General features: G+C 38.3%; 1 protein-coding gene across 3 annotated transcripts in view; it reads right to left on the reverse strand.

The window, feature by feature from the left end:
* The window catches only part of ZDHHC2 (zinc finger DHHC-type palmitoyltransferase 2), a 78,700-nt gene that overhangs the window by 50,749 nt on the left and 14,351 nt on the right, over positions 1 to 13,600 (reverse strand). The gene's annotated exons all lie outside the window — the stretch shown is intronic.

Consider the following 13,600-nt stretch of genomic DNA (forward strand, 5'->3'; position numbering starts at 1 on the left):
TGTTGTTTCCACAGCAGATACTCTTTTTTTCCCCCTAATTTCTAAAAGTACAAATGCTTATGCACGGTGACTTTACTTGCTTCCTACTGCACGATGAGAGGCCAGGCAATGCTGGGAAACTGCCATTCCTCAGGGGCTGTTGTAAATATTCCAAGCTAGCAGGTATTATAGATTAGGACAGGGGCCACAAGCGCTAAAACAAGATGCGACAAGAAGCTGTATTTAGTAATCAAGACATTTGTACGCCTTTTGTATTGTCTATTTGGTTTCTCATTTGGTCTCGCTCTTTGTACTACAGTCTTTGGAAGTTTTGCCCTATCTCAGCTGTACCAAGTCTAACTTTGTATATTTTTGTCCTTATTCAGCTTTTCAAAAGGGCACAGGATCTCAGGCCTTGGTGCTGGAATGAAATGTGCTGCCTTCTGAAGCCTGGAACCAGAAGGTAGTGTGAGAAGTTTTTAAGATTGCTCAGTCTAACCAATCTCCTGCCCAAGACAGCTACCGAATATAAGTTCAGGCATTTCTAGAGCTAGCAGAAGCCCGTAGTTTTTTGGAGGGAAGCCCGTTCCATTGTTGGATTGCCCTAAGAATAAGAAAATTTATCCTTCCAGGGTGTTGAAATTTGCTGCTTTGTGACTTTTACCTGTGATATCGAGGTTTCCAAACCATAGCAATAAGCAGAAGATCGAAATGACAGATCTTCACATATTTGGCGTTATAGTGTCCCCCCTTAAATGTTCTAGTTTGCACCAACTAATACATGGTTTCCAGATCTCTTACCAACCTAGACGTGGCATCTGTACATGCTTCCTAGGTTCTCCACTCCTTTTAACATTTCTGATCTCCAGAATGAGACAGGCAGGCGTGGATGACCTTTGATTTACAAATGGCCAGTTCTACAAGTCCGCTTGTAAGTCAGAGGCTAGTCAGAGCTTGCTTTCTCATAGAATCCCTGAAGCGGCTCATCTGAGGGCACAGGAAAGGCTTGAGGCAAGCCTGTTTTTTAATATCTCAACCTACCGCCACAGCTATGCATTTTCTCTAGACACTGACTACACCCTGTCTTCAAAAGTGCTCCAAAATTGACAACTCTTTTCTGGATCAAAATTTCCAATCCTTCAGTGGAGCTAATCTAAGGAAAGGAAAAGCAATTTGACTCCATTTGTGCATTTATATATGAATGACCCTTACTGACCATTCCAGAGGTGCTGGTGCTTGCATAAAAATGTGTTTGCTACTCCACTGACTCGAGTTGAGAGAACTGAAAACTGTAAAACAAAATGACATTTAAAAAAAGGTATAGTTAGGGGCTGGGCATGGTGGCTCACACCTGTAATCCCAGCATTGTGGGAGGCCAAGGCCGGTGGATCACCTGAGGTCAAGAGTTCAAGACCAGTCTGGTCAACATGGCAAAACCCCGTCTCTACTAAAAATACAAAAAATTAGTCAGGTGTGGTGACGTGCACCTGCAATCCCAGCTACTTGGAGGCTGAGGCAGGAGAATCGCTTGAACCCGGGAGGCAGAGGTTGCAGTGAGCCAACATCGCGCCAGTGCACTCCAGCCTGGGCAACAGAGTGAGACTCTATCTCAAAAACGACAACAAGAAAAAAGGTGTAGTTGATACGAGTTGCTATCTTTTTGACCCAGACCACTACTCTATAAACGTGATATGCAAAGACTTTGTTTTTAAAGCTATTATTATTATTATTTTTGCCATTCACAGCTTGCTTTTCCCTAAATGTAATTCAAAATCCACAAATGTTCTATTTTTTAAAAAGTACACAACTTACACATAAATTCATCCTTATAGTAAATAATTGTGTAACATTTGTAGAATGAAATGGAACAGTTCAAAAGGCTGTATCCAATTACACTTTCGCCAAGATTATGAGCCTGTTCAATTTCCTGTAAACATAAGTCTGTTTAATTTTTGTCAACATCATAGGCCTAAACAAAAATCATGATTTTAGCATTCATTTCCCTTATTATTAGTGCAGTTTGGCATCATTTTTAAAATACTATGATTGGGATTTCCTTTCTAAGTGAAAGATTATTTTTCTATTGGCCTACTTAGTTATTGAGAGCCTTTTATACATTCTGGGCAGAAATCTCGTATCTGTTATATATATATATATTTCAAATAAAGTTGCATATAGCTATTTTAAATGATTTAATAAATACTAGCAACATTTTTATCACTTGCCACTGATTAAGTAACATTATCAAAGTTTGCAAATTAACTTATCTCATTAACAGATACACAGACTATACAAGGTTTTTCTTTGTGATACTCAGGAAATGAATGTTCTCTCAACCATGTTTACTTAATTAGTAAATCAGTGATTTACCTTGTAATTTTCCGTTTAACGCACAGTTGTCAAGTTCAAAGTTTCCTTTCTCACAGTGTAAAAACACATAAAATACAAACTTATTGTCAAATGCAAATATTTTTGCTCAAAAGTAAATGTTTAAGAAAAGATTGCTCAAATTTAGCCTCAAACACTTTTCTAATATATATGTATATAAAGATAATATATGAAAAATAGAGACTCATTTTTGAAATAATATAGATGGTAATCAAATATAATTTGACTATTTATAATCATACAAAGACTAAATAGCAATATTGAACATAATTGGGACAGGTCTTCTAAAAATAACTATTGGTTTTAATGTGGATTTTGAGTTTCAATCCAGGATTATTTAATTTTCTTACTTCACAGACAGAATTTCAGTTTGGTTGATTTAACAATGATGCTGATACCTATTCTCCAATTTTACCATAGAGAAATTTCAAGTGTTGTAGAGCCTTCTTTATCCCATTTCCTTTAAACCAGTATTGAGATAAATTAATAGTTATTTCAATTTTGTCAAACTGAGGTTCACTCAGTTTTTACTAAAGCAAATGAGCTTTATTCTCAAAGTCACAATGAGTAGCACATTAATTCTATCTTAGAAATTCTTTTATTTTCAATTTAAACATTTCTTGTATGTGACAAAAATGTTACAACTTCGAGTTCTGCTGGATCATATTAAAATTAATTCCTCATTAAAGCACAAGAGCTGGCACACAGCATCTGCCCCATTAATATTTATTGAGTAAGAGACTGACTTAGACAAACAGACCATGACAACTAATTTGAATCACATAAAACTGGTATATCAAAGTGGACATATGAGAAGTGTTCATTTTTCTTTTGTGGGCATGAAAAACTCAAGAGAAAAGTTATTTCTATTACCATGTTAGCTTAGCACACTGTAGGACTCAACTCACAGTTGACAAAAGCGAAAGTAATCTCTTCTGTGAGGTGAAGAAACCACTTCTCTAAAGAGAGGAGAGAGGGAGAAGACAAAATGGTTCCTGTTCCTTTAAAAAGGAAAAGGTTGAGGGAGACACTGGCTTCATCTGGACTTCATGCAACTTTGAAAACAGACAGGGTCTATAAGTTTACAGGGTTCCCTCCACCCCCCACCTTGGTTTTGGTTCTTCCTTAGTATTGTACCTTTTTACAGTTGAATTTGTCAAAATGGAAAAGAGATTATTACTAAGCATAACAGCACCAAGGAGCAACGGCTGGGGATAAAGAAGGCAAGGTCCAATCCTGCCTCCACCACTTGCTCGCTTACACAAGCTATCCCACTTAGTCCACGACAAAATGAGGGTGATGGCCGCAGCAACAGCATTAGGGCTGTAGTGACAACTCAAAGGGAAAAGAAAAGAATGTACTTAACATAGAGCCTTGAGTAGAGTAAGTCCCATGAATGTACAATTATAATATATAATCTTTCACTTTGATAATATTAACTGTAATGTATAACATACAGGAAAGGGGGCTAAAAACTGAAGACAAATTACAAAGAGAAAAGTAATATTTGTATAGGCTCCTGAAAGACATAAATGCAAAATGTTGAATAAAAACAGACTCGGTGAGTGAAAATAAAAGGTGAAAAATAATGTAAATCTGAATTATCTTAAGTCAACTGCCTTTTTAAATGGATGTGTCATTTCAGAAACTTGTTTAAACCAAAAAGGTGGTCTTCGTTCTCAACACAGAGTAACGATGAGATGTTAAAACTTCGATCCTGATGTGCCAGTTAGTTCTCTTGAGTAGTTCTCTTGAGAACTTAAATGTGAAAGAATCTATTTTGGATAGGCACTGTTTAACTTAATGAATAAAAAAATTACTTTAAAAAAAAATAAAGACCAAAATCTTATATCCACCCCAAAGAAGTTAGGTGCAGTTTATTCCTGGGAATTAAGAGAATTGCTATTATTACACTAAAATATTTACCAATCCTACATCTGGTGGATGGTACCATTCATACCATCTAAATACACACAATAGTAACACTGTGAATCACAATTTTAATTTTAATTTCAAACACTTATTTGCCTAATTTTATCTTGGATTAGCCTAATTTCTTTTTGGTCCATGCCCTACAATGATAATATTTTGCTTTGGCAATTTCTAATCTTCCAATATACCTCCAAAACTTCAGTTCCTCTGTGATTAATTGTGGGAATTGCCGCACTTTCTTGGCCTCAGATGGTATATAGGAAGAGAGAAAGTGAAAAAGGTAATTTATTACTATAATTACCAAGAACATTCCTGTTTGCTAAAAGTAAAATTATGGCCTTCAGGAATTACATTTTGGGCTGGGCGGCCCACACATGTAATCCCAGCACTTCGGGAGGCCAAAGTGGGAGGATCACTTAAGGCCAAGAGTTAGAGATCAGCCTGGACAACACATTGAGACTATGTCCCTACAAAAAAAATTTTTAATTAGCTGGGTATAGTAGCACTGCCTGTGGTCCCAGCTACTTGGGAGACGGGGCGAAGGAGAACTGATTGAGCCCAGTAGTTCAAGGCTGCAGTAAGCTATGATCACATCACTGTACTCCACCCTGTGCTGTAGAGTGAGACCTGTCTCTTAAAACAAAAAAGAAGAAATAAAGGAAAGAAAAAAAAGAAATTCATCTTAAAATCTAGAACCATCATTGATACTACAAAGCTTGTAGTTTGGGTCATCAGTAGTATTATCTGGCTGCGCTTTATGCTCACCCTCTCCACCGCCACTAATCATTCCTGCAAGAAACAGAGAAGAGCCAGGCACAGCAGGTCAAACCTCTAATCCCAGCACTTTGGGAGGCCAAGGTGAGAGCACAGTTTGAGGCCAGGAGCTTGAGACTGGCCTGGGCAACATAGTGAGACATCATCTCTACAAAAAAATTTAAAAATTAGCCAGGCATAGTGGTGCCCACCCATGGTCCCAGCTACTTGGGAGGCTGAGGTGGGAAGATCACTTGAGGCCAGGAAGTTGAGGCTGCAGTGAGCTGTGATCCTGCCACTGCATTCAAGCCTGGGCAACAGACCGTGATCCTGTCTCAAAAAAAGAGAGAAAGAAACAGAGTAGGACACAGATAAAAAGGCTGAACTAATTAGTCCTCAGTTTAGAATTGGTAAGACTGATAAGAGTGACAGTTTTTTGTTACAGCATTAATTGTTCTTTAAGAAATCCTTATGTAAAAATAAAACAGGTAAAACTGAAGTTAAAGAGTGAGACTGTCAAAGTAATAACCCATAATATAGAAAAGGATAACAAACTGCCCCTTAATCCAACCTGGCTTGAATGAAACATCCTTTCAAATGTATACTTCCCTTATCTCTTTTGACTGAACTACCAAGCAATCATTTAATCCTAGAACCCTTGGTCCAAATACAGCTAGATGCCTGTTTCTATAAATAAAGTTTTATTGAAACATGTATGCATTCATTCACTTACATGGCTACTTATGTGCTACAATGACAGAGTTAGGTAGCTGAGACAGGGAAAGTATGGACTGCAAAGCCTAAAATATTTACTGTCTAGCTTTTTATGAAGGAAGTATTCCAGACCTATGTATTAGTAAGGGTTCTCCACAGAAAAAGATTTAATAGGATGTGTGTGTATGTGTATATATATATATAGTATAATAGAATTGATTTAGTCTAGAATGATTTAAATTCAACCTTGATTAAAAGCAGGGGATCATCTCAAAGGTTATTCCACTCATATATTTTTTACCAATTGATTATTTAATAATTGGCTTTGGTGATTATTATTAAAGTGTTACAGTCCTAAATGGTATCTATTGAGATACAGCAGCCTAGTAAACGGATGGTAACTTAAATCTAGTTGAACTTTTAGTCATAAATACATCCAAAATTCAAGCTTTCAGATACTTACATGGCTACTTGTGTGCTACTACGCCTTCATAATAGACAAAAAATGTACTCCCCCTTTTGAATTAGCAAAGAACAGTAAAGTGTTTCTAAAACAATGTGATATGGGGGTGTTTTATTGCAAATGTATATTGCTGTGATTTTAACATTTATTTTCTTAATCTGAATTTTTTCTTGTCTTCAAATTCAATGTCACTCCTTTGGAGAAATAATTTACCTTTATTGCTCATACACAGTAACTTTTCAATATAAAACCACTACACAATTTCCAGCCTAGCCTCAGACATCTGATAATGAAGAATACTGCCCCCCCACACACAAACACACACACCAACACAAACACACACACCCCAAAACAGAGACTTGGTCCTAATGAATGAATCTTAAGGATAATTTTATAGCCAAGCTCTACATTTTTTTCTGTTTATCTTTAACTCATTTATTGAGAAACATTAATTGACTATACTGTGCTTATACTGTTGAGAACAAAATGGTAAATAAGACTCTACCTCTGTGCTGAAACTTAGCGTTTATGATATCATTTCAGCTAGAAGTAACAACTAACTGAAATAACAAGGATGTAGTTATGAAAACATTTTCAGTTAATTCACAGAAGTAGCTCACATTCAAAAGATTATGACAAAAATACTTTATGCTTTAATATCTTTATAATATGCTTTAACATCTCCTGTCCCAACAAAATCTGTCCCTTGACTTCATGTCTCTAACTGCCATCCCATTTCTGGCCTTTTCACAGGAAAATTTAATAATCATCCAAAATCACTCTCTCTACCCCCAACCTCCTTTTACCTCCTCCTCCAGCTCCAATTGGTCTAATTCCCCAGGATTCCACTGCAATCACCTGTGTCAAGGTCACCAACACCCTCCCTAAGCTAATTTTCTGTACTCAAATTACTCTAACAAAATTAATTATGCTCTTCTTTTGGAAACAGTCTGTCAAATTCATAGTGAATTCTTTGACAAAATTGGCCAGAGGAACCCCTTGAAGCCAAATCCTTTGTCCTTTTAGCTACTTTCCAAAAATCTCTGGTTCATTTTTAGTGTATTAGAGGTCAAAATTGACACCCCTTCCTGATCTTATTTAATGACATGCAAGAAAAATATGTTATTCACGTTATCATTTTCAGTTTAATTGCAACGGTACCCTTTTCTTCCTAATACGTTTTTGAATTTATTTTCTTTATAACCTATCTACTTATATATTTTTACATATTATATTTTTATTATACTTTAAGTCAAACTGTTTCTTTTTTTTCTTTGTTGTCCTCATATATCATTGTGATTTTATTGATAACTCAAAACGCCTGCCTTTCTCTCCAAACTCACCTCACACGTCTTTCCTCTTGTGCATGATGCTTCTGTCACTCTGGGCTTTCTTGTGTCTTAACCAAGCTAACATTGTACCCTCCCTTGATCCTCTGCACTGGCAGTGAACTGGGTGGTAGGAGACCCGGACTCCAGGCCAATCCTGCCAATATGTGTGATCTTCTTGATCACGGCACTCAGCTGAGCGCCGCTTTAATTTTATTGTTTAAACTAAAATTTGCACTTTACCTTGAAGGTTTCTCTGGCTATAAAATTATCTTAAATCCTACCCTGATGTATTCTCGGGGAAAAAATCTTAACTTTTAAAGATCTAAGGCAAAAGCCATTCTAACAACAAACTGATCAGTAAATTAGCAGGAACTGCTTTGTCAAGGACAGATAAGTAGCTTCAAAATAGAAGCAAAGGTTAACAGTAAGTCTTCGACGGTGCAAAACTTGAATTCCAAACACATGGTTTTCAGTTTGTACTTTCTCAGTTAACATACAAGCCAGTCCTGATATTCCTAATAGTCTAACTACAAACACGGGGCAAGGCGATCCACTACCTCAATGGATCCCCACAAAATTCCTTGAAAATTCATTTTGCAATAAGAAAACCATGATCTCATTTAAAATGCAATTCAATGATATCATCTCACTAAGAACCCTCCCAAGGCTTTGCACTCAATTTACAGTAAAATAAAGTCCAATCTCTTTACTTCAGCCTCAGTGGTCAAGCATGATCTGGCACTTCCTCCCTGTCCTCCAAGACCATTTCTGGTCACTAGTCCCTTTGCTCACTAAGCTGCAGCCACAGTGAGCTCCTGTTTCAAAAACACACCAAACCTTAGTGTCTTTGCCCAGTCTGAAAAGCTCCACACCTGACTCCACGCCTGGCTCCTTCTTTATCATCCTTCAGGTTGCAGTTTAAATACCAGCTTTTCCTGTCTAGTTAGACCCTGCAATCACTATGGCAATACATTATTTGTCTCTTAGCATCTCACACAACCTGTATTTTCATTTATTTGTGTCTTTTCCATGACTCTCACTGAGGTTTAAATCCTGTCTGATGTTTTACCTTGAACAAGTTATTTAGACTCTCTGAACATTATCTCAATGTTTATCTCACCAAGCTCTTTTGAGAATTAAACTAGAAGGTAAAAGCACCTAGAATAGAATTTGGCGCATTATTAAGGTCTGTTCATCAAATATGGAGGATAAATTCATCACCAAACTGTGACATGTTAAGAGTAGGAGTTTCCTAAAGTTTAGTGCTAACGGTTTATTAACAATCTAGGGGAAGAAGTACATAGTGAATAATTAGCACGTACTAATGCTAAAATTTTCTGCAGCGTGAAATGGCAAGTTGTTAGGAATAAACTGTTGGAAGGCCTTTTAAGCGTGAATAAGCAGAAAAATGCAAATAAATTACAATGTGGGTGAATTAGTAGAATGAGAAAAAAACTAAACCAGTAAATTTTTAAACTTTTGCCCTACCTCTCCCAGAGCTCCTTTCCTGTCAACCCCACCCACACTTGCAACCCACTACGCCCTGCCAGATTCTAACAGGCCCTGGCATGCTTTGGTCCTACGCCAATGCCCTATGGAGTGTGATGATTTCCCCAGCCTCTACCTCAGAACACATATCTAAATAGCTATACTGAGCTAAACCATGTGCTAGAAATTATCAAAGAACTATGGAAAATGGCCCAGAAATTACTGGCAACCTTTTCCTGAAGAATAGCACAATGTGGCTGGGTGTGGTGGCTCACAGCTGTAATCCCAGCACTTTGGGAGGCTAAGGCAGTTGGATCACTTGAGCCCAGGAGTTTGAGATCTGCCTCGGCAACATGGTGAAACTCTGTCTTCACCAAAACAAACAAACAAACAAAAAACTCCACAATTAGCTGGGTGTGGTGGCGTACCCCTGTGGTGCCAGCTGGTCAGGAGGCTGAGGTGGGAGGATCCCTTGAGGCCAGGAGGCGGAGGCTGCAGTGAGCTGAGATAGTGCCACTGCACTCCAGCCTGGGCAACAGAGCCGGACTATGTCTCAAAAAAAAAACAAAAAAAACCCAAAAGAATAGCACAATGCCAAACACAAAAATGAATAATACTAAGTTAAGTCATAAAAACCAAGATATGGGAAGTCTCTTAACGGTAGGTTATGACCCAAAAGATTTGCTTTCTGTGGTTTGGCCTCTAGATAAGCCATCAAAAGCTTCTGCATAACACTATTAACAATATAACAAAAACTAGTGACTGTGTGTTAAGGGAAGCCTACTGAGGGCAACATCCAAACACATCTCCCTTCCAGCACAGTAGACCCAAGGCTGCCCTGATTTTCCTCCCTTACCTGCTCAGCTATGAGACCAGGTGTTCATCGCATTCCAAGTCGTCAGTGATAATATCTGTATTTGCTACAACTGTCATAACAAAGTATCACAGACTATGTGCCTTAAATAGAAATCTACATTCTCACATTTCTGGACTTTAGAAGATGGAGATAAAAAAAAATTTTTTTAATTATAAATTAGCAGGGCATGGTGGCATGCACCTGTGGTCCCAGCTACTCAGCAGGCTGAGGCAGAAAGATTGATTAAATCTGGGTGGTCGAGGCAGCATGAGCTGTGATTAGCCACTGCATTCCAGCTTGGGAGACAGAGCAAGACTCTGTTAAAACAAAAAAAAAAAAAAAAAAAAAAGAAGAAGAAAAAGAATTGAGCACAAATTGAGGTGTCGGCAGGGTTGGTCTCTTCCTAGGTGTCTCTCCTTTGCTTGCAATGACCACCTACTCTCTGTATGTTCACATCATTTTCCCTCGATGACTCTCTGTATCCAAATTTCTTCTTTTAAGGACGTCAAGTCACATTGGATAAGGGATTACTCTGATGACTTCGTTTTAACTTAATTATTTCTTTAAAGACCCTTTCTCCAAATAAATTCTGAAGTCCTGGAGTTCAGGACTTTCACCTAAGAATTTTGGAGGCACAGAATATAGCTTGCAGCATCCTCCAAATTCAGACTGCAGCTTTACAGGACCATTGGTTGAATGCTCTCTATGCCAGGAATTTGTGCTCAATTCTTTTTCTTTTCTTTTTTTTTTTAAGACAGGGTCTTGCTCTGTCTCCCAAGCTGGAATGCAGTGGTGCAATCAGAGCTCATGCTGCCTCGACCACCCAGATTTAATTAATCTTTTTGCCTCAGCCTCCTGAGTAGCTGGGACTACAGGTGCATGCCACCATGCCCTGCTAAATTATTATTTTATTTTATTTTGTAGCGATAGGGTCTGCCTTTGTTGTCCAGGCTATTCTTGAACTTCTGGGCTCAAATGATTCTCCTGCTTCAGCCTCCCAAAGTGCTCGGATGACAGGCATGAGCCACCACACCCGGCCTTGTGCTCAATTCTTTGAATGTTGATCTCATTTAAACCTTACAACAATCTGTGAGGTTGGTATTATTATCATTTCAAATGCTGAGAAGACAGTCTCACAGAGATATAACTTCTAACGTCATCCAAGTCATGATGGGATCTACATATAGTCCTGTTTGGCCCCAAAACTCATGCAAGGATTCTGTGTGGCCTCCCAGGATCTGTGACATCGGATGCCTCGCAGCCACTGGGCTGCTTTGTCCTGGGCAGCCGTTCTCTTCCTTGCTTCCTCTCAGTTCTTGGTCTGTGCTTGATACTCTTGCCACTCTCTGTTACTTCTGATCTGGGTCACTCTAGAAAGTAGGGTTTAAAATGTCCTCTTGTTGTCACCCTTGCTCCACCAACCAACTTAAAACCTCTGCAAACAGATAATTTTACAAACTTTGGATACAAAAAATTCAAATATTTGGCCATATTTCAGGGCAGTACCTGAATATGGACTTTCCTAACCATCCCACTTCAAGAATTTGGGGAGGAACGGGGCTCTGGGTTCCTAGAGCAACAGTAAAATGGTGATACTAGAAACAGTAAGAGATGGGATAGGCTTCGTGACCTCCATCCTCAGCAGAAGAAAGGAGGAATGATAATTACTCCGGTTTGTACTACACAGGCACACTCCTAAAACACATTTCTCACATGTAGACACTGACATTAAGAGAGACAGAATATGGATCTGTCCTGGTTGGTAGTTCTTAATCCTTACATTTATAAAGGTCTCCAGGTTATAAGCGTTTCTCTTCTCATCCACTCAGCAACATCGTTTCTTTATTATTATAATTTACTGCATTAAGAAGACTTGAGATCTACTCTCTGAAATAATTGTAAGTGCGTTAACACCGTATTGTTGAGTATAGGCACTAGGATGTAGAGCCGATCTCCAGAACTTATTCATCTAACATAACTGAAACTTTATACCTACTGAACCGCAGCCCACCCCCCATCTCCTTCTCCCCCCAGCCCCTGGTAACCACCAAACGGTCTCTGTTTCTTTTAGGTGACTATTTTAGATACCTCATACACGCTGAGGAATGCAGTATCTGTCCTCCTGTGACTGGCTTTTTCTCATTTAGCCCAATGTCTTCCAGGTTCATTCATGTTGTCCCATGTGGTGGAATTCAACATCATTTCTGTAGCAATTTGATGACCAAATCATTGCTCTAAATAGCTAAGCAGCTCTACTCGACAGAAACAGATGGTGTACAATCTAACTTATCTAATTGAAGGCTGGGTAAACATTCACTGAATGTTTGTATTTAAATCATTAGGAATGTGTGGGTCTTTCAATCTATCAGTTCTGAAAAAGGAATAAAGACGTCACCTCATAATGACGGCCCTGAAAAACTCACTGCCACTTTCATCTTGGCAAAGGGAAGGACAATTTCTGTATCACTGACTGCACTAAGCAATGTAGATAAATAAGGAAATCTGATCTCAGGGCTGGCCCCCTGATCTTAGTGTCCTCATTTCAAAGCTTACTCGATGGAATCCTATAATCCCTGTCTCAAATTAAAATAGAATAGGCTCCCAGTGCCAGCAAGTAGCACAGATTTGAGGGCAGGTGTAAGTTTACTTCTCCTGCTTAGATAGAGTTGTATGGGTCCTTCCTTTTCTACACATGGCTACAACTCAACTCCAAGTTCCTATAATCACTGAATCTTTTCAGCCCCACCCCCTTCCTTTCCAATTCCAGATGCCCTTCTTGAGGAAAGACCAGAGAGGCCATGACTGACTCCGTAGAACCATGTAAGTCTATGGTGGATGCTACACCCTCAACACAGATCCGCCTGCTTTCCACACAATGGCTGTTTACGATCAAGGGAAATGTCAACTAGGGGTTTATGTCCTGAAATACTGCCCTTATTAGTCAGAACCAAAATTTTAGAATTGGAAGTGCCTCAATGATTATTTTGCCCAATGTAACACTCAACTTTCTCATATATGTGTGGATGTATTTATTTATTGGCAACATGCAAAAAGTCCCACACGTACATTGGTTATTCCACCACTTAAAAAACATATACAATCAAGTCAAAACAATTTTTGTAGAGTATTTTTTAATGTCCTTACATCAGTTTCTTATTATCTGGTATACTCAGAATTATCATACAGGACAATGTTGAGAGTTCCTTGTTTTTCATGACCAAACGTTACTAGCTATTTGATATATTAAGCACAAAAACCAATGCATCTTTTCTGCATCTCCAAGGAAACAGGCAACATTCTAAAACCATCTAGCAGGGTTAGCAGCTATATGTTGAGTACTATACGACCTGAGTACACACACACATAACACATTTAAAAATTAATCCAATTATTTCTAGGTTCATAAAATTATTTGACTCTTATTATGAGTACAACTCTCCAGAGAAAGAAACTATATAAGGATGTAATTCTGACCTTTGTGTTTATGAGCTCATTGGAATAAAATTTACAGTGGCACACTTGAAGAGATGAATTCAAAGATTTAAACCAATATTAGCACCAGCAGTAATTGCTGCATGATAGCACTGGGTCACAACATCTATTAAAACATTCTAGAGTATCCAGCTATTCACCAGCTCACCCTTCATTATTGGGTCATTGAGAAGCACTATTTTCTTCTGTAACTTCACTGTCACA

This window comes from Nomascus leucogenys, chromosome 4, assembly GCF_006542625.1.
Source record: "Nomascus leucogenys isolate Asia chromosome 4, Asia_NLE_v1, whole genome shotgun sequence".
Classification (NCBI taxonomy): domain Eukaryota; kingdom Metazoa; phylum Chordata; class Mammalia; order Primates; family Hylobatidae; genus Nomascus; species Nomascus leucogenys.